This window comes from Mixophyes fleayi, chromosome 1 (assembly GCF_038048845.1).
Source record: "Mixophyes fleayi isolate aMixFle1 chromosome 1, aMixFle1.hap1, whole genome shotgun sequence".
Classification (NCBI taxonomy): domain Eukaryota; kingdom Metazoa; phylum Chordata; class Amphibia; order Anura; family Limnodynastidae; genus Mixophyes; species Mixophyes fleayi.
This window is the reverse complement of record NC_134402.1, coordinates 419,348,025-419,367,909: the sequence shown is the minus strand read 5'-3', so window position 1 is coordinate 419,367,909 and position 19,885 is coordinate 419,348,025.

Below are 19,885 nucleotides of genomic sequence, written 5' to 3'. Positions count from 1 at the left end.
TGTGTCATGCCACCAGAAAAGCATCCTGAGACCATTCATGTGTGGGGTTGCTTCTCAGCCAAGGTAATGGGCTCACTCACAAATTTGCCTAAGAACACAGCCATGAATAAAGAATGGTACCAAAACATCCTCCAAGAGCAACTTCTCCCAACCATCCAAGAGCAGTTTGATGACGAACAATGCCTTTTCCAGCATGATGGAGCTATAAGGGAAAAGTGATAACTAAGTGGCTCGGGGATCAAAACATAGAAATTTTGCGTCCATGGCCAGCAAACTACCCAGACCTTAATCCCATTGAGAACTTGTAGTCAATCCTCAAGAAAAACCAACACATTCTGACAAACTCCAAGCATTGATTAGGCAAGAATGGGCGGCCATCAGTCAGTTTGTGATCCAGAAGTTGATTGACAGCATGCCAGGGCGAATTGCAGAGGTCTTCAAAAAGAAGGGTCAACACTGCAAATATTGACTCTTTGCATAAACTTAATGTAATTGTCAATAAAAGCCTTTGACACTTATGAAATGCTTGTAATTATACTTCAGTATACCATAGCAACATCTGACAAAAAGGTCTAAAAACACTTAAGCAGCAAACTTTGTGAAAACCAATACTTGTGTCATTCTCAAAACTTTTGGCCATGACTGTACAACAACCTCTCTGAGATAAGAGCTGAAAAATGGATAACCAGCAGTGGGCAGCACCTGAATCATGATCCAGCCCTGAAAGATAAGAACTTTCAGTCAGGGAGATGAAAGAGAGAGAGCCACCCTGAAAAAACCTATGCCCAGAAACAAGACAGTAGCATGGTGGTCGTGAAGTTGGTTGTCAGGATTGGTGGGATGTTACAGCTCCAGCTGACCTGAACAAGATATGAAAGTTACAGCGAAGGACCTGTTGCCATCAAAGCGGATACTCCAGCCATTCCTGTGTCAGTGCAAGTCCTCAACTAAACACCCGGCGTCACTCAGCAGGGCCACCCCTCACTCACACAAACATTCATTCTACAATACTCAGTCAGGTACCAGGGGATTTTTCTTCTCTCCAGACAAGTGATCAACTGCCACCTCATGATGGTAAAACCTTCCTCACACTGCTCCCTGCAATGTGTGATATAACAAGTTTCTTCACTTATTCCCCAGGTGTGGCTGGGCAGAGTCATGGGAGATCAGCTCTCCCGCTGCTCCAGCATATGCGCTCTATGAGCCGGATTTCACACAAAATAAAACAACATTGCGTCTTAGAGAGCGAGCTGGACCCCCTCAGCGGCTGGGCCTCATAGCACAATAGTAATTGCACCCCATGCTACTCTGGTAATTCTGCCCCTGCTGGTATATGTAATAGATATAGTCGCAGCCTGCACACATTAGCACTTTATTTACTAAGTGCACTGAATGTGTCAGGTACATCTGAACATTGAACTTGGTATGTCCAGTGTACATTGCAGTCTTCGAAGACGCCTCTGTAAACTAGAAGTGTGCCCAGGTTGTCAGGGGTGAGGAAAACTTCAAAGAGACACACAGTGCAAAAGTATAAACATCACATCCAACTACCCTTCAAGATCACTGCATCCATTAAGCGTTTCAGTGTTTCTCCTAAAATACTACTCAATGTTGCTTCTTTTATGGTTAGATTAATAATGAGAATGAGGGACATTCGTATTGACTTTATTACGTGTGCCACTTTGGAGTGTTTTACACTTTTAATAACATTTGTGAAATTGTGCCTAGAAATGCGCTTCACCACTGAAGGGCAACTAGAGGATGCGAAATGCATCCCAATAAAGTTATGGGACGAGATTTGACGTCCATCACCTCAGAGCTGGTGCAAAACTTTACATATGTAGGTAAGGAATTCCACAAGCAATTGATTGTGATAAAAAAGAGGCACCATTCTTAGCAGTCAACTTGAAAGGCGATACTCTGTTCAGGAGGGTAAATAAAAGAGGAGGAGGAGTATGTCTTTATATTAAGCCAGAGTTAAAACCAAGTACTCAGTAAGTTATTATGAGAATATTGGGGTTAATATAGAGGCATTGTGGGTGGAATCATCCAGTGGAGGAAAAAGTTCAGAGAAGTTGCTGATAGGGCTATGCTATAAACCATCAGATATTAGTATGATTGAGGAAGCCCAACTTCTACAGCAAATTGAAAAGGTTATACAACTAGGTCAAGTTTTAATTATTGGGGATTTTAATTATCCGGGCAATGATTGGAGTACTGAAACCTGCGGTATTGCTAGGGGAAATAGGTTTCTGAGAACGCTAAAAGACCATTACATGTCCCAATTAGTAGAGGAACCAACTAGGAACCGGACTATACTGGACCTAGTAATAACAAATAATGTAGACGTAATATCAAATATTGAAGTAAGGGAAACAGTGATCATAATATGGTCTCATTTGAAATTAGTTTCCAGAAGCAACAGTATAAGGGATCAGCTAGGACTTTAAACTTTAGAAAGGCAAATTTTAATATGCTAAAGGAGTCTATAAAGTGCATAGACCTGGATAAAGTTTTTGAAGGAAAAGATACGGAAGAAAAGTGGGCTTTTTTAAAGTGTTGTTGGAAACATACATGTATAAGTTCATTCCTATGGGAAATAAATGCAAAAGAATTAAGTCTAAACCAATGTTTCTAAATACAAAAGTAAGGGAATAAATGCAAAGGAAGAAGCATGCATTTAAATTGTTTAAGTCTGCAGGGTCTGAGGAGCCCTTCCATAGGTACAAGCAATGTAATAAAACATGCAAAAAGAAAATTAGATTGGCTAAATTAGAAAATGAAAAACAAGTTGCAAAAGAAAGTAAGACAAACCCCACATTTTTTTTAAAGCATGTAAATGGCAAAATGATTAAAAAAGATAATATAGGACCCCTAAGAAGTGAGATGGATGAATTGATAAATGATACTAAGGTAAGATCAGAGGTATTAAAAACTTTCTTTTCTTCAGTATTTACTAGAGAGGAACAAATGGTAGGAATAATACATAAAAACGGATATGAAACCGTACCATTAATTAATACTTGGCTGACAAAGGAAGAAGTCCAAAGGCATCTGAAGAATATTAAGATAAATAAAGCTCCTGGCCCAGATGGCATACACCTAAGAGTTCTTATGGAGCTAAACTCAAAAATAGCTAGACCGCTATTCTTAATTTTCAGAGATTCAATCTCATCAGGCTCAGTACCAAGGGATTGGCGAATAGCAGATATGGTGTCGTTGTTTAAAAAGGGGACGAGATCACATCCAGGGAATTATAGACCTGTAAGCCTGACATCAATAGAGGGGAAACTACTGTAAGGTATATTAAGGGTTAGTATTCAGGATTACTTGGTGCGCATTAAAATATTAGTGGGAATCATCATGGTTTTGTGAGGGATAGGTCATGATAAACTAATCTAATTAGTTTCTACGAGGAAGTAAGTGGGAACTTAAACCAGGGCAGCACAATAGATGTGGTCTACTTAGATTTTGCAAAGGCCTTTATCCAGGGCCTGATCAACCACTAGGCTGACCAGGCTGCAGCCTGGGGCGCTGGGTCCCGGGGGTCGCTGCCCTGTGGGTATTTTTAAAAAAAAAAAAAAAAAAAAAATTTTTTAATTTTTTTTTCTTACATTTTTTTTTCCTTCATTCATTTTTTTTTCGGGGTGGGAGGGGGGGTTGCCGCGGGGGGGGGTGGAGGGCTCGACAATCAAAAGCAATGGTGGTCAGTGGTTAGCAACACACAGCCAATCGCCAGGCTGCCTGTTGCTGTGCAGCAGACAGGAAGCAGGACGTCTTCACTTCCTATCTGCTGATCTGAGGAGAGGAGCGACGCTGGCACAACTACAGGTAATTGAAGGGGGGAACTGCCCTGCATATCTATAGGAAGGGGGGGGAACTACCCTGCATATCTATAGGGAGGGGGGGAACTACCCTGCATATCTATAGAGAGGGGGGGGAACTACCCTGCATATCTATAGGGAGGGGGGGGACTACCCTGCATATCTATAGGGAGGGAGAGGGGGGACTGTCATGCATATGTATAGGGAGGGAGAGGGGGTCTGTCATACAAATCTGTAGGGTGGGAGGGGGGCGGGCTGCCATGAAAATCTATAGGGAGGGAGAGAGGTTGATATGTATGAAGGAGGGCAGAGGAGGGGGGCTGATATATGTGACAGGGGGAGTTTTGATGTGACGGGGGGGGATAGCTAGCTAGCAGAGTGGAGGTAAGGAAAATAGCTGCAAGGGGGATGGATGCAGGGTGGGAGGTAAAGAAAATGGCTGCAGCAGGGGTTAAGGAAAATGGCTGTGGGGGGTATTTAAAAAATAGAGCAGCTTTGGGGGGCAGAATCTCATGATTGTGTGGTGGTCACATGGGTGGTCTCAGCAATCACTAGAATACTAAATATTAGTGAGATGGGGCTGGTAGAGGTTTGTATTTGATTGACAACAAATATTCAGATATTGCTTATATATGCCTGTCCAATGGGGTACTTTTAGCTGGCCATAATGGAGTGTTTTGTTTTAACTAAAGGGCCTAATCATTCAGGGTTTGCATTATAATACATTTTTGCATTTTCAAAACAGGACGCCAACTTTCCAGAAGCCAGCGAGAGGATAACAAAGTTGCAAGAGAGAAGAGCAAGAACAGGTAAGAGACAATGGCACAATCTGTCTAAATTTGAATGCTGGAGAATACACCTGAACATTCATATTCAGGAGTGTTCCTATACACCTATATATTCGGAGGAGGGGGGGCGCTGCGGCCATATTAGCCTAGGGCGGCCAGAACCCTTAATCAGGCCCTGCCTTTATCATACAGTGCCACACAAGAGGTTGGTTTACAAAATAAGAGAAGTGGGTCTAGGAAACAACATTTGTACTTGGATCGAAAACTGGTTAGAGAATAGGGAACAGAGAGATGTGAGAAATGGAACATTTTCTAATTGGTCAAAAGTTTTAAGTGGAGTACCTCAAGGTTCCATGCTGGGGCCACTCCTTTTTAATATATTTATTAATGACCTTGGTGGTGGTTTAGAGAGCAACGTTTCCATTTTTGCAGATGACACCAAACTTTGCAAATTAATAAAATGAGAGCAAGATGTAGTTGCTCTGCATAGGGACTTTGATAAACTGGAGGATTGGACGGCCAAATGAAAGATGAAGTGTAACATAGATAAATGTAAGGTTATGCACTTAGGATTCAAAAACAAGAACACAATCTGTAAGTTAAATGGGATTAATTTAGGGGAATCTGTAATGGAAAAGGATTTGGGAGTGCTCGTAGACAGTAGACTTAGCAATAGTGCTCAATGCCAAGCAGCAGCTGCAAGGGCAAATAAAGTATTGGCATGATGCAAGGGAAGACAGTGTAATTTTGCCACTGTATAAGTCATTGGTAAGACCTCATCTTGAATATGGAGTACAGTTCTGGGCACCACTCTATAAATAAAGATATTCTGGAACTAGAAAGGGTTTAGAGAAGGGTGACAAAATTGATAAAGGGTATGGAGTCTTTAAGTTATGAAGAAAGGTTAGCTAGTTTAGGCATGTTTACTTTAGAAAAGAGGCGTCGAAGAGGAAATATGATTACTATGTACAAATACATTACGGGTCAATACAGAGAACTTTCATGGGAACTTTTTACCCCAAGTGTCACTCACCGGACTGTGAGTGCTACTTCTAAGGTAGCTAGGAACCGTGTCCGTCCATTATTATGAGGTAATGCGCATGTGCAGTCCCTTTTGACCTTCAGTTCTGTTCCTTTAACTTAATTGGCTGATCAGGCAACACTCCCTATATTAAGCACCTGTGGTCAATACCACATTGCTTGATCTTGGAGTCTCATTCCTCATGAGTCTCATGAGTCTCTGAAGGTGTTCCAGTGCCTGCTCGTGTGTTCAGCTGATGCTGATTCCTGTTTGCCGTTTGTGGTTTCCAGACCACTTCTATTCCTCGTGTTCCTAGTGACTCCAGCAGCTGATTCCTATCCGCTGCCTCCGTGTATCTACAGCTACAGATTACTGCAAACTCTCCTGTGTTTCATCGTGACTCCAGCAGCTGATTCCTATCCGCTGCCTCCGTGTATCTACAGTTACAGATTACTGCAAACTCTCCTGTGTTTCTTCGTGACTCCAGCAGCTGATTCCTATCCGCTGCCTCCGTGTATCTACAGCTACAGATTACTGCAAACTCTCCTGTGTTTCATCCAGGCCCGGCGCTCCCATTAGGCAAGGTTAGGCACTAGCCTAGGGCGCCGGGCTCTGGAGGGCGCCACAGAATTCTAAAATACTTTAAAACTGTGCGGCGACCGCTGACCATACCTGTCACGGCTGCCGCACAGCATTTAGATGGACGGGGAGTGGGGAAGAGGCTATTTTGTCACCACCGCCGCCTCTCTGCTCCGTCTCCTCCCCTCCACTTACTAGTGTCAGTGAGTGGAGGGGAGGAGACGGAGCAGAGAGGCGGCGGTGGTGAGACAAGGTAAGGAGAGGAGGGAGGCGATTTTTTAAAAATGCCTAGGGCGCCATGGACCCTAGCACCGGCCCTGGTTTCATCGTGACTCCAGCAGCTGATTCCTATCCGCTGCCTCTGTGTATCTACAGTTACAGACAGGGCCGGACTGGGACTAAAAATCAGCCCTGGCATTTAAAGCACACAGGCCCACGTGGGCTCCATGCACTATATTGTTGCACACTGATGCTGGCGCAGTACAACATGATGTAGTATGAGTGTGTGTGGGGGGGGGGAGGGGGTATTTATTTCTCCTAATGACCCTTAACATTACATTATTAGCACCCCAATTACATCAATAAATACCATGACAATACATTATTAGTACCCACATTACAGCAATAAATAACCCCCCCCACACACACTCATACTACATCAATCACCCCCACATTATAGCAACCGGCATCACCCCCCACATTACAGCATCACTCCCCACATTACAGCATCACTCCCCACATTACAGCATCCAGCATCACTCCCCACATTACAGCGTCCAGCATCACCCCCCACATTACAGCGTCCAGCATCACCCCCCACATTACAGCGTCCAGCATCACCCCCCACATTACAGAGTCCAGCATCACCCCCCACATTAGAGTCTAGCATCACCCCCCACATTACAGCGTCCAGCATCACCCCCCACATTACAGCGTCCAGCATCACCCCCCACATTACAGCAACCGGCATCACCCCCCACATTACAGCGTCCAGCGTCACCCCCCACATTATAGCAATACCCTCTCCTACTTATTAGCAATACTAAGCACCAAACACACTACAACATTGCTACCAGCACGCCACCCCATACCACAGCAATACCACCAATTATACAGACGCCACTGTAGGAAACAATGTTTTGCTTTTTTCAAATCTCCCACAAAATAGCAACTACGAACAGAGTACTTACACACACATATAGGTAACAGGTACCCTTTTCCCTCAATGAAATAGTAATAGCAAAATTTTCATGAATCATTCCACATGAAATAAAACTAACATATATCTAAAAAAAACATAACTATTGAATGATCAGTTGAACCCACACGGCCGCATTAAAAGTATTTCCATCTACAGCAAAATGTCAAAGAAAAATATTTTTGTTTTACTACAGTTATTGGATATGCGCCTTTTCTATTCATTTTAAATAACACAGTATATAAATTAAGGGGGATTAGAGGAGGTGGGTGAGAAATAATTGGATGTGACCCATCATGATCCATCAGTTTGATTAGATAGGAAACATTTAGATTATTTACCTGGAGACGTCTACCCCCTTGACTCACAGGCAGGGCTGACAAGAGGAATTTTGGGCCCTGATACAGCAACTTCTTTGGGCTCCCAACATATTCAACAATGAAAAACTTGCCTTTGGCAGAAGTTCATATGATGCCACACCGTAGTGTGCCCAGTTCATATTATGCCACATCGTAGTGCCCCAAGGTCATATTATGCCACATAGTATTACCCTCAATTCATATTTGGTCATGCAGAAGTGCCCACAAATCATATTATGGCATAGTAGTGCCCCCAAAACATATACCATACAGTAGTGCCCACAAATCATATTATGTCACAACAGTGCCTCCAAATCATATTATGCCACAATAGTGACCCCAAATAACATTATGCCATAGTAGTGCCCCCAAATCATTAGTAAAGCTCAGAAAAAACTCATTCACAAATAAAAATTGGTACAGCATATCAGATTCTGAGTGTGAGTCCCAAGAGCAGCTTAATACATCATTTACAATGCAAACAAAAATAGATATATTGACATAATTACAGATAAAATTTATGACAAGCAATGTTTTTTCCTCTTAATTAAAAATCTCTGTACAGATAAATATGCAAAAACCATTACAGCGCAATAATGAGCAATACATAGTGTTAAACATTATTGGATACGCTGTAGTGTTCCCAGTTCAAGAAAGGATGGTTAAAAACATATTCCACACGAGAAAATATATGAACTTACCTGATTATGGCATCCTGTGTTCTGTTCTCCTACTGGGCACGCTGGGCGAGGAGGGATCAGCAGCTGTCAGCTCACACAGGCAGTGGGGAGCAGGAATAGAGGGCAGTGGTCGAAGCAGAAATTTAGGAGTGGGGGTATAGAAAATATTAGTGAATGGAGTATGAAGGCTTGATTTTTTATTTTTTTTAACACTTGTCCCCTCTGTGCATTTCCATTCTTCATTACTACTTGTGTTTTATGATGGCTGCATCCCTGACATTCCCATTCTTAAGATGTCTCTCCCTTTACACTTTCTTTTACCTATGCCCCTGCACCATCTTCTCCTTAACCCCCTGCACCACCTTCTCCGCTGTCTCTCACACATCTTCCTGTACCACCTACTCCCCTGGCTCTCTCACACGTCTTCCTGCACCCTCTACCCCCCGGCTCTCTCACTCCTCTTCCTGCACTCCCTACCACCCTGGCTCTCTCACCCCCTCTCCCAGAACCCCCTTCCCCTTTGGATCTCTCACCCCCTCTCCCAGCACCCCCTTCCCCTTTGACTCTCTCACCCCCCTCTCCCAGCACCCCCTTCCCCTTTGGATTTCTCACCCCCTCTCCCAGAACCCCCTTCCCCTTTGGCTCTCTCACCCCCTCTCCCAGCACCCCCTGGCTCTCTCACCCCCTCTCCCAGAACCCCCTTCCCCTTTGGCTCTCTCACCCCCTCTCCCAGCACCCCCTGGCTCTCTCACCTCCTCTCCCAGCACCCCCTGGCTCTCTCACCCCCCTCCCCTTTGGCTCTCTCACCCCCTTTCCCAGCACCCCCTTCGGCTCTCTCACCCCTTCTCCCAGCACCCCCTGGCTCTCACCCCCCTCTCCCAGCACCCCCTGGCTCTCACCCCCTCTCCCAGCACCCCCTGGCTCTCTCACCCCTTCTCCTAGCAACCCCTGGCTCTCTCACCCCTCTCACAGCACCTCTTCCCCTTTGGCTCTCTCACCCCCTTCGGCTCTCTCACCCCCTTTCCCAGCACCCCCTTTGGCTCTCTCACCCCCTCTCCCAGCACCCCCTGGCTCTCACCCCCTCTCCAGCACCCCCTTCAGCTCTCTCACCCCCTCTCCCAGCACCCCCTTCAGCTCTCTCACCCCCTCTCCCAGCACCCCCTTCAGCTCTCTCTCCCCCTTTCCCAGAACCCCCTTCAGCTCTCTCTCCCCCTTTCCCAGCACCCCCTTCGGCTTTCACCTCCTTTCCCAGCACCCCCTTCGGCTCTCTCACCCCCTCTCCCAGCATGCCCTGGCTCTCACCCCCCTCTCCCAGCACCCCCTTCGGCTCTCTCACCCCCTCTCCCAGCACCCCCTTCGGCTCTCTCACCCCCTCTCCCAGCACCCCCTTCGACTCTCTCACCCCCTCTCCCAGCATGCCCTGGCTCTCACCCCCTCTCCCAGCATGCCCTGGCTCTCACCCCCTCTCCCTGCACCCCCTTCGGCTCTCTCACCCCCTCTCCCAGCACCCCCTTCGGCGCTCTCACCCCCTTTCCCAGCACCCCGGGCTCTCACCCCCGCGACCCCCCCCCCCGAAAATCGCGGCACCCCCGCGACCCCCCCCCCCCGAAAATCGCGGCACCCCCGCGACCCCCCCTAAAATCGCGGCACCCCGCGACCCCCCTAAAATCGCGGCACCCCCGTGACCCCCCCTCCCCCCCGAAAATCGCGGCACCCCCGCGACCCCCCCCCCCGAAAATCACAGCACCCCTGCGACCCCCCCTAAAATCGCGGCACCCCGTGACCCCCCCTAAAATCACGGCAACCCCGCGACCCCCCCTCCCCCCCGAAAATCGCGGCACCCCCGCGACCCCCTCCCCCCCGAAAATCGCGGCTCCCCCCCTCTTCAGTAAAAGAAAAAACAAATTAAAAAAAAAAGTAAACTCACCAGTGTAACTGGCTGCACAGCATAACGGGGGAGGGAGCTGGGGAGCGTGCAGCAGAGGTGACTGGTTCCTGGAACCAGCCACCAAGAAGACAGGGGGAGTCGGGCCGGCCCATATAGCCATCGGCCCTTCTGGCATTTGCCAGAAGTGCCAGATGGCCAGTCCGGCCCTGGTTACAGATTACTGCAAACTCTCCTGAGTTACATCGCTACTGTTTCAGCTGATTCCTGTTCGCTACTTCAGCGTGTCTACAGAGTCTGCTCGTCTCAGCGCTCCAGTCTGCATTCTACCTGCCGTCAGCTGACCCGCTGCCTACTGCTTCTACAGTGTGTCCATTTGTGTCAACTCGCCTGTTGCATCGAGTCTACGCTCCTCGGCTTCCAGCTTTGCTACATCGCTTCAACTCTCCCGTGGTCTCCTGCTGTTCTATTCAATATACTACTGCTTCCTGAGTATTTGTCATCCTTGCTGGCCTACCTACAGTGCGCTGCACCTACTTGCCGCTTCCATTCTGCAAGGACTTCGCACCTCGTCTGTTCCCGGCCGCTCAGGTATCCCTGCAGCTATCTCTAACAGCCTGCTCATCTGAACCACGGTATGCGTACTTCTCATTGACTGTGCTGGTATATTGCATATCCATCTGGACTGAGTTGTTCTCCTCCGGAGTTTCCATCCTCTGAGACTATTGCTATTATTGACTGTGTTTCCTTTTGCTGGACTATTTGAGTGACTTTGTTTACCTGTGCAGTGCTGTTCATTCATTATTATCATTGTGTGCAGTTCAACGTGGGATCAAGTTCAGTGTACCCGTGTAGACTCTGCATAGCATTTATCTCCTCGTGTCCTTCCTCACATATATATTCAGTGGTACAACTTGCTAGAGGCAGACCACTGATTCCTGTTTCCCTGTGTCACGAGTTGCATATATCCTCTCACATAAGCAGTGGTACAACTTGCTACTCGCAGACCACTGACTTCCCCATTACCTTCACCTGGATTCCATTCCTTCACTACAGACAGCGGTACAACTTGCTATACGCAGACCGCTGACTTCCACCTCCTTATTACTCCTGGACATTCTTCTCACTATAGCAGTGGTACAACTTGCCGTGCGCAGACCACTGACTACCCTCACGTGCCCTTGTCCATCCAGATCCTCGTGTTCAGTTACCTATTGTTTACCAGTGCTGCTAGTCATAGACTTTCTGAGCATTCTCTAACCATCTGCTGTTTCCAGTTCCATTATCACCCTGCCATCAGAGTATCATATACCAACTCTACTGCTCTGATAAGACCATCAGCGGGTGATACTGGGTAAAGCCTCCTAGTGCCCGTGACACCAAGGACTATACACAGGACACGTGGTCACCCCCTAAGGTTAGAGGAGAGAAAGTTTCACAACCAGCAAAGGAAGGGGTTCTTGACAGTTAGGGCAGTCAAGATATGGAATTCACTGCCAGAGAAGGTTGTGATGGCAGATTCAATGTATATGTTTAAGAAAGGGTTAGACAAATTTTTAGCGGAAAAGTGTATCCAGGGATACGACCGTTAGTAAAAATGAAGGATAGTAGTGGATATAGGAAAAAAATAGGACTGCAATATTAGGTCTGAAGGGATTTTTCCCAATTGAAACAGATTGGTGGTTGCTTAATCTGGATCAATTTAAAATATATGTGAGACTTCCTTATTACCAAGTGCTTGTTTCTTACTGTTTCAACTGATCCCGAGGATTATCATAACTTCTGTGCACGAAGTTACCTTTTGAACTTTACTTTTGAGAGGAACCACTTTCATTAGGACTGAATTTCCTTCCGGACGAAATAGCTGGTGCGCACCACACAAGGATACAGCTTAATACAACAGCCTCTGGTGCGTGTCAGGCGCCGCCCCGCACTCTTACCTGGTGGCGGGACGGACGCCTTCCCGATCACCGCTTGTCCCGTTCGGGACGTCACTTCCGGCCCCACAGGAAGTTGGGGCGCACACGCCCGAACATCGCGTCTCGTTGCTAGGCAATGGAGACGCTGAGCTGCAGTTCCATTCGGCGGTCAGATCAGCTGACCGCCGATCTCCACTCCACCAATGGCAAGGCTCACAGTACTATTTAAACCAGACTCTGGCATCACTAGGGTGCCAGAGTATCTAGTCTAATACCTTGTCTCTAGGCTTCCCTGTTATTTCATATCTCTCCTGCCTGCATCTCCAGGATTTGACCTTTGCCTGTTTGACTACTCTTCGGATTCTCCTTGGTTCCTGTTTGATCTCCTGGTTCTGACCCTCGGCTTCCTGACGATTCTTCTGCCTCATCCTTCTGTACTTCGCTGCCTGCAAGGATTTGACCTCGGACTGTTCACTACGTTTGTTCACGTTACCTCGCTGGTGGCTACCTGGGAGAACCGCGACCGACACGTCTCAGCGGCTAAGTCCAAAACTCCTTGCCGGGTTCCCTGGTGAAGACCTGGGGCATGGTTAGACTCCGTGCCTCCTTGCATAGCAGCACTAATACCAGCAGGTAAGGCCTTCCAATTACCTAGTTCGTGACAGTGCGGTAAAGAGGCAAGTGGTATCTTCCTTCTCTCCCTGAGGCGGGTAAGCAATATATGCCTGAAGTACATCGTTGGCTAATTATCTTTAAGACTGTTGTTGCGGATTTTAGACAAGTGTTATTCTCTATACCTCTGACACGGAGGAACGCTGTCTAAACAAATTGACTCACACTGAGTTTCATATTGTCGTATATGGATTGAATAAAATCTGTGGAGTCATTTGGATTCTTTATTTTTCAAGGAGAATTCATTGAACATTTTATATATTCATGTATATACATGTTTCTATTGGAATTGGTCAAATGGAATGAAAACATCTTTTATAGATCATGATATCAAGTCAAGATTCCAGAGTTTGTCGATTGTAGCTTTAAAAGGAGTACTCATTGGACATTGTCTATATATTCCAAAAAATTGATGACGGGTCATATCAAGAGCTTTGTATTTGTATTTTTATATATATATATATATATATATGTATATGTGAGATTATTATGGTTTAGTGATATATCGCAATTAAACTTTAATTATATGTTTAATAAGAAGTCAATTTGCGCATTTTTCATTTTTCTTTCTATATTGTGTAAAAAAGAGATCTAACACTGTCTCCATTGAATTGCTGTATCTGACTTCTTATGCTAATCATTCAATATTTAACTATTTTAGCGCCAGAGATTCTGTGAGTTATATACAGCAAGGGAAAAGGAAATGTGTCAGAGAAAAATGTGACGTCACTGATGACGTGACATCATCACTGACTTCACAGAGCCCAACAGTGGCGTTTAGCATCGGAAATAGATTCCTAAAATACTACTCCTAACTAAATGGTTACTGTGGCCAATGTGGTAATACACACGGAGACTAATTGAATAGGATATATGCTCCGTTCAGACTAGATATATGCTCCAATCACACATACATAAGCATGTATGTGTGATTGTGCGACTATAAGTTTGATAATTATACGCAGAGGCACTACAACTAACCAATGAGAGAGAGAATCAATTTATTAGAGAGATTGGGTGCATTTGACCTCTCCTGACTCATATCTAAGGATGATTTGGGTACTTTAAGCAGTGCTTTGATAATAAGGATGCTGTGATATAGGTGGCTGATTTGGACCCAATGATTAGCACCGAGGTCCTACATGCATACATATTGCTTGTTATGCAGTAAGCAACACCAATATATATTGTAATCACTCCCTGAAATAATAAGAGTTTACCTACACCGGTGTTTACCCCAATAATGATCTACTCTGGACTAGTTTTAAATGTTTTGTTTGTGCAAATAAGTGATCCAGTTATTACTGAGATACCCAGCAACGATCCGACATCTGGTAATATATTGTGTATCCCATGTTAGAACATATAATGGGAATGTGATCTTAAATAAAATTTAAATAAATATTAAAAATATAACCATTCTTGAATAGGATCCTGCTCTGATATTTGCCTACAACGCAACTGAAGAGTTAATTTATCATTCTCACTTTTTAATACACACCATACCTATACACATCACCATTTTAACCAATATTTCACCTTTGTTTCTGAGAATTAACACTATTTATTACATTTTCAATAAAATCTAGTTTTTTAACCAATATAATTTGTTCAGGGACTGGAGTGCCTCTTCTATATCTCTTTTTGTCGGATTGTCTAACATAAGAGAAGCACCCCATCTGTATTTGCTAATGGTACCAACTTACAAATCACATATGTTAGTCCCTTCTGTGTACGGCCACACTCCTCTGTTTTTTGTGGCACTGGTTAAATGTGTAAACATCACACCCAATCCCCTAACAGTTTAGTACCACATTGTTCAATAAAATACAGTTTCTCATTTTTCTAATATAATACTGCTCAGTTTAGCTTTATTGATGGCTTACATCAGGCTTGGCCAACCTGTGGCTCTTCAGGTGTTGTGAAACTACAAGCCCCAGCATGCATTGCCAGTAGATAGACAGCTGATAGCTGGAAGGACGTGCTGGGACTTGTAGTTTCACAACACCTGGAGAGCTACAGGATGGCCAGGCCTGGCTTACATTAATCAAGAGATTGAGAGGACATTGGAAAGGTGGCAATTTTGTGCATGTGATGCTTTTCTGCCAAATTGCAATGTAAAGGGGCAGATGTTTGGCACCCCAAAAGCAGTATAAGGAAGGATTCTACAGGCCCAGTAGTATGGTAGAGAGGTGAAGGTCCCCCCAGTAGTGTTGGAATAAAACAAAGAACACAGGGCTAAACTGCATAAACTGGTGGGTTTATTCTCTTTGCTTGTGATATAAGGCTTTACCACAGTAGCAGATCAGTAGCGGTATTGTAGAGAAGTAATAGCACAATACCATCAACATGCAATGTTATTCAACATGTCACAAAATAAATCACAGTTTTGGAATCCTGGTTCAACATATGCAAACATAGATCAACACAATACTTTTAGTGCAATTATACCGATTATACTTATACAAAAGTCAGCAGAGATGCAACAAGGATTAATCCAGCTTGTTCAGGTTAGATGCTTTCTAGTTCACTCTGATATACAGAAACCAATGTGGTAATTTATATTCCACAGTTTAAGCGAAGTTTCAGCTGACACATTAAGCTTATTTATTTGTACAATTTGAAATCAGTAATCCACTTAGCAATCCGTCTAATGGAATAAGTAACTCTCTCCCAGCAACTGTAGGGTTAAACAACTTGCAATTCTCTCATTAGCATCCATTTTAGACAGTTTCAGTCAGCTTATAGATAACTTTACATACAGCAGATTTGGTTGGAACATACTCTTCCTTTAGCCAGTGCTATAACACCTCTCAATAGTAATATTACAGTCCCGGTCAGAGGTTTTAATAACACAGTTTGATGTCTCACTTAAATAACTTGAACATAGCAAAGCAAAAGAAACTCATCTGTCTTCAAATGAGTCCTGCTTACATCTCATGGGCAGTGGCAAGTTAGTTCTTTTCCTATACTGCAAAGGTGCTTCTTTCTGGGCTGGCTGCAAACATCCCTCAGGACAACAATTCAGCCATAGATTCAGTGGCTCTTTATGGGAAGATCCTTCATTAGTTCAGCCAGCAGCCACACACATCACTTCTCTCTCTAGCCAGTCTGTTTTTATCTCCTCTCCTTTTCCCCAAGAATCTTCCTGAAGCCTTCGAGCACATTCTTGGGCTCTAGAGAGAAGCCAGGGTTGTAGTTTACAGTTTGTCCACCCACAAATGGCCAACACAATTTGCATTTAACTTCCCAGAGGCACCCTGGGGAACTATAGTTTTCTGAATGAGTGCATGCAGTAATATACCTGTGATTTGCAGGGCATTACAGCAACACAGTTGAGCAAAATGTTTAGGAATTGATTGGAAAACCATCAGCTCTGCGTTGGGGTAAACCTTGCATCTCTCTGCCCTAAAAATTTGTCCTTCAACCTTTTAATTTCATTTCAATAATCTTACTCTTGTTTTTCCATTGCTCCACAAAACTGGGTGCATTGGTATGTGTACTTTGCAAGGAACCCCCTGACTGCGTCCAACTCCTACTGTCTGTGCAACCTTCTGCTCCTCTGCAAATGCCATAATCTTTCACCATAATCCCTTGTCAGTCTTGAGGTGGAAATCTAGGAGCACTTTTGTAAAATAAGGACACAGAGGGTCGAAAGTTGCTTTTGCATTGCACAGGGAGCAATTTGCCTTTCATGTTCACAACAGCCTCTTATCTTTAATGATTATCAATAATGAAATTCAGTATCACCAAAACTCTCTCCCAGGGAAAGAGAAAATTTATCAACAAGTCCCCAAAAATATCTTTTGAGGAATGATGCAAGCAGAAAGTTTTTGAAAATTTTTGGACAGAAAATTTTGGTCATTTACCTGTATTCAACTGACTCAGAATGATCAAAATTTTCCACTGAAACATCTGTCCATGTTCTAATTTGTTGGACCTGTGGAAAGTGGGCATTTTGGGGCATTTGTTGATTTATGGTCCATTGAATATGAATATTTCTGGTAAAAGGCAAAGTTGGAAATTCTGTGCTGGCTCCTGGTAACATAGAGAGCATTGTTAGCATGATCGGAGGATGACGTAATACATGGTCACATGCGGTCATTGACCAACCAGATTTACCAGCACGATTATTATTGGGCATTAAATGGGTCTGAGAACATAATTGACGAGCCAGATCTTATGCAATATGCGCACTAGCTCTGTGACCGAATAAAACATTGTTCTTGTCAACCATTACTGGCTTTATCAATTTCCTGCACGATTTATGTACGTTTATCGTGCTTAGAATGTTATTTTCAAACTAGTAGAACTGCATAGTCTTGTAATGTTATGTTTTGAATAATAATAAATATAATTTAATAAAAAAATCGAACGCTATTTTAAAAACCACGATTCTTATTATTATGGTTCTGTCCCGGTTCTTTGTTATTTGTTCAAATGGCAACCACTGAGTTTTACAGATGGTATGCTAGTTAGAGAAAAAACTCTTAGGTGCTTTTCAAGTCGGGAAATAAATGTACCCAAAGCAATTATTAAGAGGGAACATTTTTCTGCAGAAAGAAATTTTGAAATATGCCGAGAGCTTTTCCTTTTGTGAAATCAAACATATTAAACTTATGGGAAAAGAAAATAGGGCACGATTGAGGCTTGGAGACGTGAGCAAATCTGATGGCAAGATCATGCAAGAAATTCAAAAGCACCTTGAGGCATCTTAAATAAATTTGGTTGACCTCTTTTACTCTCAGTGCTATGCAAATGTTTTCACTGCAGAAAGTCTTCAGTGTATTTTCTATGCAATGTACTGATGCCTTGCTGATGCTGATGATTCTTAAGTGTTTCTTTCACACAGTGTAGTGCAGAGATCATTTGTGAAGACAGATTTGAAAAACCGCCGACCTAGAATACTCTTTTATTTTGTTGCAGCAATCCATAGCGACTGGGGAGGGCTGGCAAAGTTCATCCCGGAGGAAAAGACCAGTACACACAGAAGCTTTAAGAATTGGTGAGTGCAACTCAATGCAGCTCTATCACTGAATAACAGTATGAATAATGCACCAACAGTATACATAAGCAAACATGGAGCAATTCTATGTTGGACATGACATGATAACTTTTAATACTGGCATTGACTTTGTGCACCAAGCTAATTTAACACAGTAATATAAAATGTATTTTTTTTGTGTTAAAAAGTGCATGCTGTACCCCATTCCCCTCCATGCATTTTCCTTAAAAAAGGATTTGCCACCTTACTCATCTCATACAGCTTTGTGTCTTTTGGATAACTGATAAATGTTTCCCCATGACAATTATCTCTTTACTGTACAGGTAGTATCTGTGTTATGCCCTCTAGATCTCACATATGTTTCTCATACTGTACAACCTAACTCTCGTTATCTCATAACTCTCATATAGGTTGTGTTTTATAGCTCTCTGACATCTCCTTATCTCGGAGTTCACACATGCTTCCCCGTAACACTTAATTTCCCTCCTCTACTTTGGAACCTCATATGTTCCTCACATTCCCCTCGCGTCTCTCCCTGAACTTTCATCTCTCACTCTCGGAACTCCACCCACTCCAGGGCACCAAACCCATTTACTTTTTGATAGTAAATGGTCATTGACTACATTTTATTTACTTCATTATTGTTTGATACTAATCTATTTGTTTAAGAGGATGATGTCTTTGTGTTTGGTGTATAGTATTCTACTTTCTGGCTTACTTTGATACATACATGGGTAAGATGATTCCTGGGAGGTCCGGGGTGCAGGTGGGTGTGTGGGGGCGGGGCTCGAAGAATCACACTTTAGCTCCACCCCCAAAACGGACATCACTACTCTGGACCAATAAAAACAGGGGGAGGAGCAATGATGGCGCGCCCCCTCCGTTTAGTTTACACAGCCGGCCAGGATCAGGCAGAATTGCCTGCTCTCCCAGGAGTTCGGGAGGCCTCCCAGACATTACGGGAGAGTAGGCAACTATGCTTTGATATGACATGACTAATACTTACATCAGGATCACAACAAATATTAAAAGCTTGTTCTAAGCTTCAAAAATACAGATTAATAGCATATTTAGTTTTAAGTAAACACACCTGAGTGCTTTGAACAACTAGTAAATAGCTGTATGCCCGTTCTTTGCTTTAGGTATTTAGTATTGCAAAATTAATATGTGCCAGAAAATTAATATTTCCCACAAAACTAATTTTCCTAAGGTTTTATTCACCTTTCTTCTTTCCTGTGGTTGATGTAAATTTATCAGTTTCTCCGGAGCACTATGGATTAAATCTTAAACTCACTCAGTACATATTGGTTGCCCTCTTCATCTCACAAGTAGATAGGTTTGAAATAACTTATTTTGTCACCAGGAGGCACATCACCTTTTTATCATGTATTGGACATTAATTTAATCGAATTGTCTAGAGCTCTCTTTAACATAAAAGTTGTCACCATACTATGTACTTTATCGTATTGGGAGGTTAACAGTAATTTATAGCTCTCAATGTCAATAAGAGGCGACAAAAGTTACTCTTTTCTTTTATTATAAAAAAATAGAATCTTTTTGGGCATCAGTTTATCACAGTATTTAGTAAATGTACTTTATCTTCATAGGTTCTTTTGTCTGTGGACAGAAATGGTTTTGGTTTATTTTTTCTCAGTGCAATGCAATTATTTATACTTGCTTTTCCTAGACCTGAATGCTTAATTACCTCATCAGATGGATAAATCATTTCCATGTTGCAGAACAGCTATACAGAAGTTTGGATAATTCATTGCTGATATTTTACATATTGGTAGGCTTAAAATTCTTACTGGAAATAAATTTCCCAAGTTGCATTTTTTAGGGGATTAACAAAACCATATGAGAAACAGGGATATTACAAGAATTAACAAAACCATATGAAAAACCACGTATACTCAACTATATCTCTAGCTACTGTACACATTTATGTCAGGCTC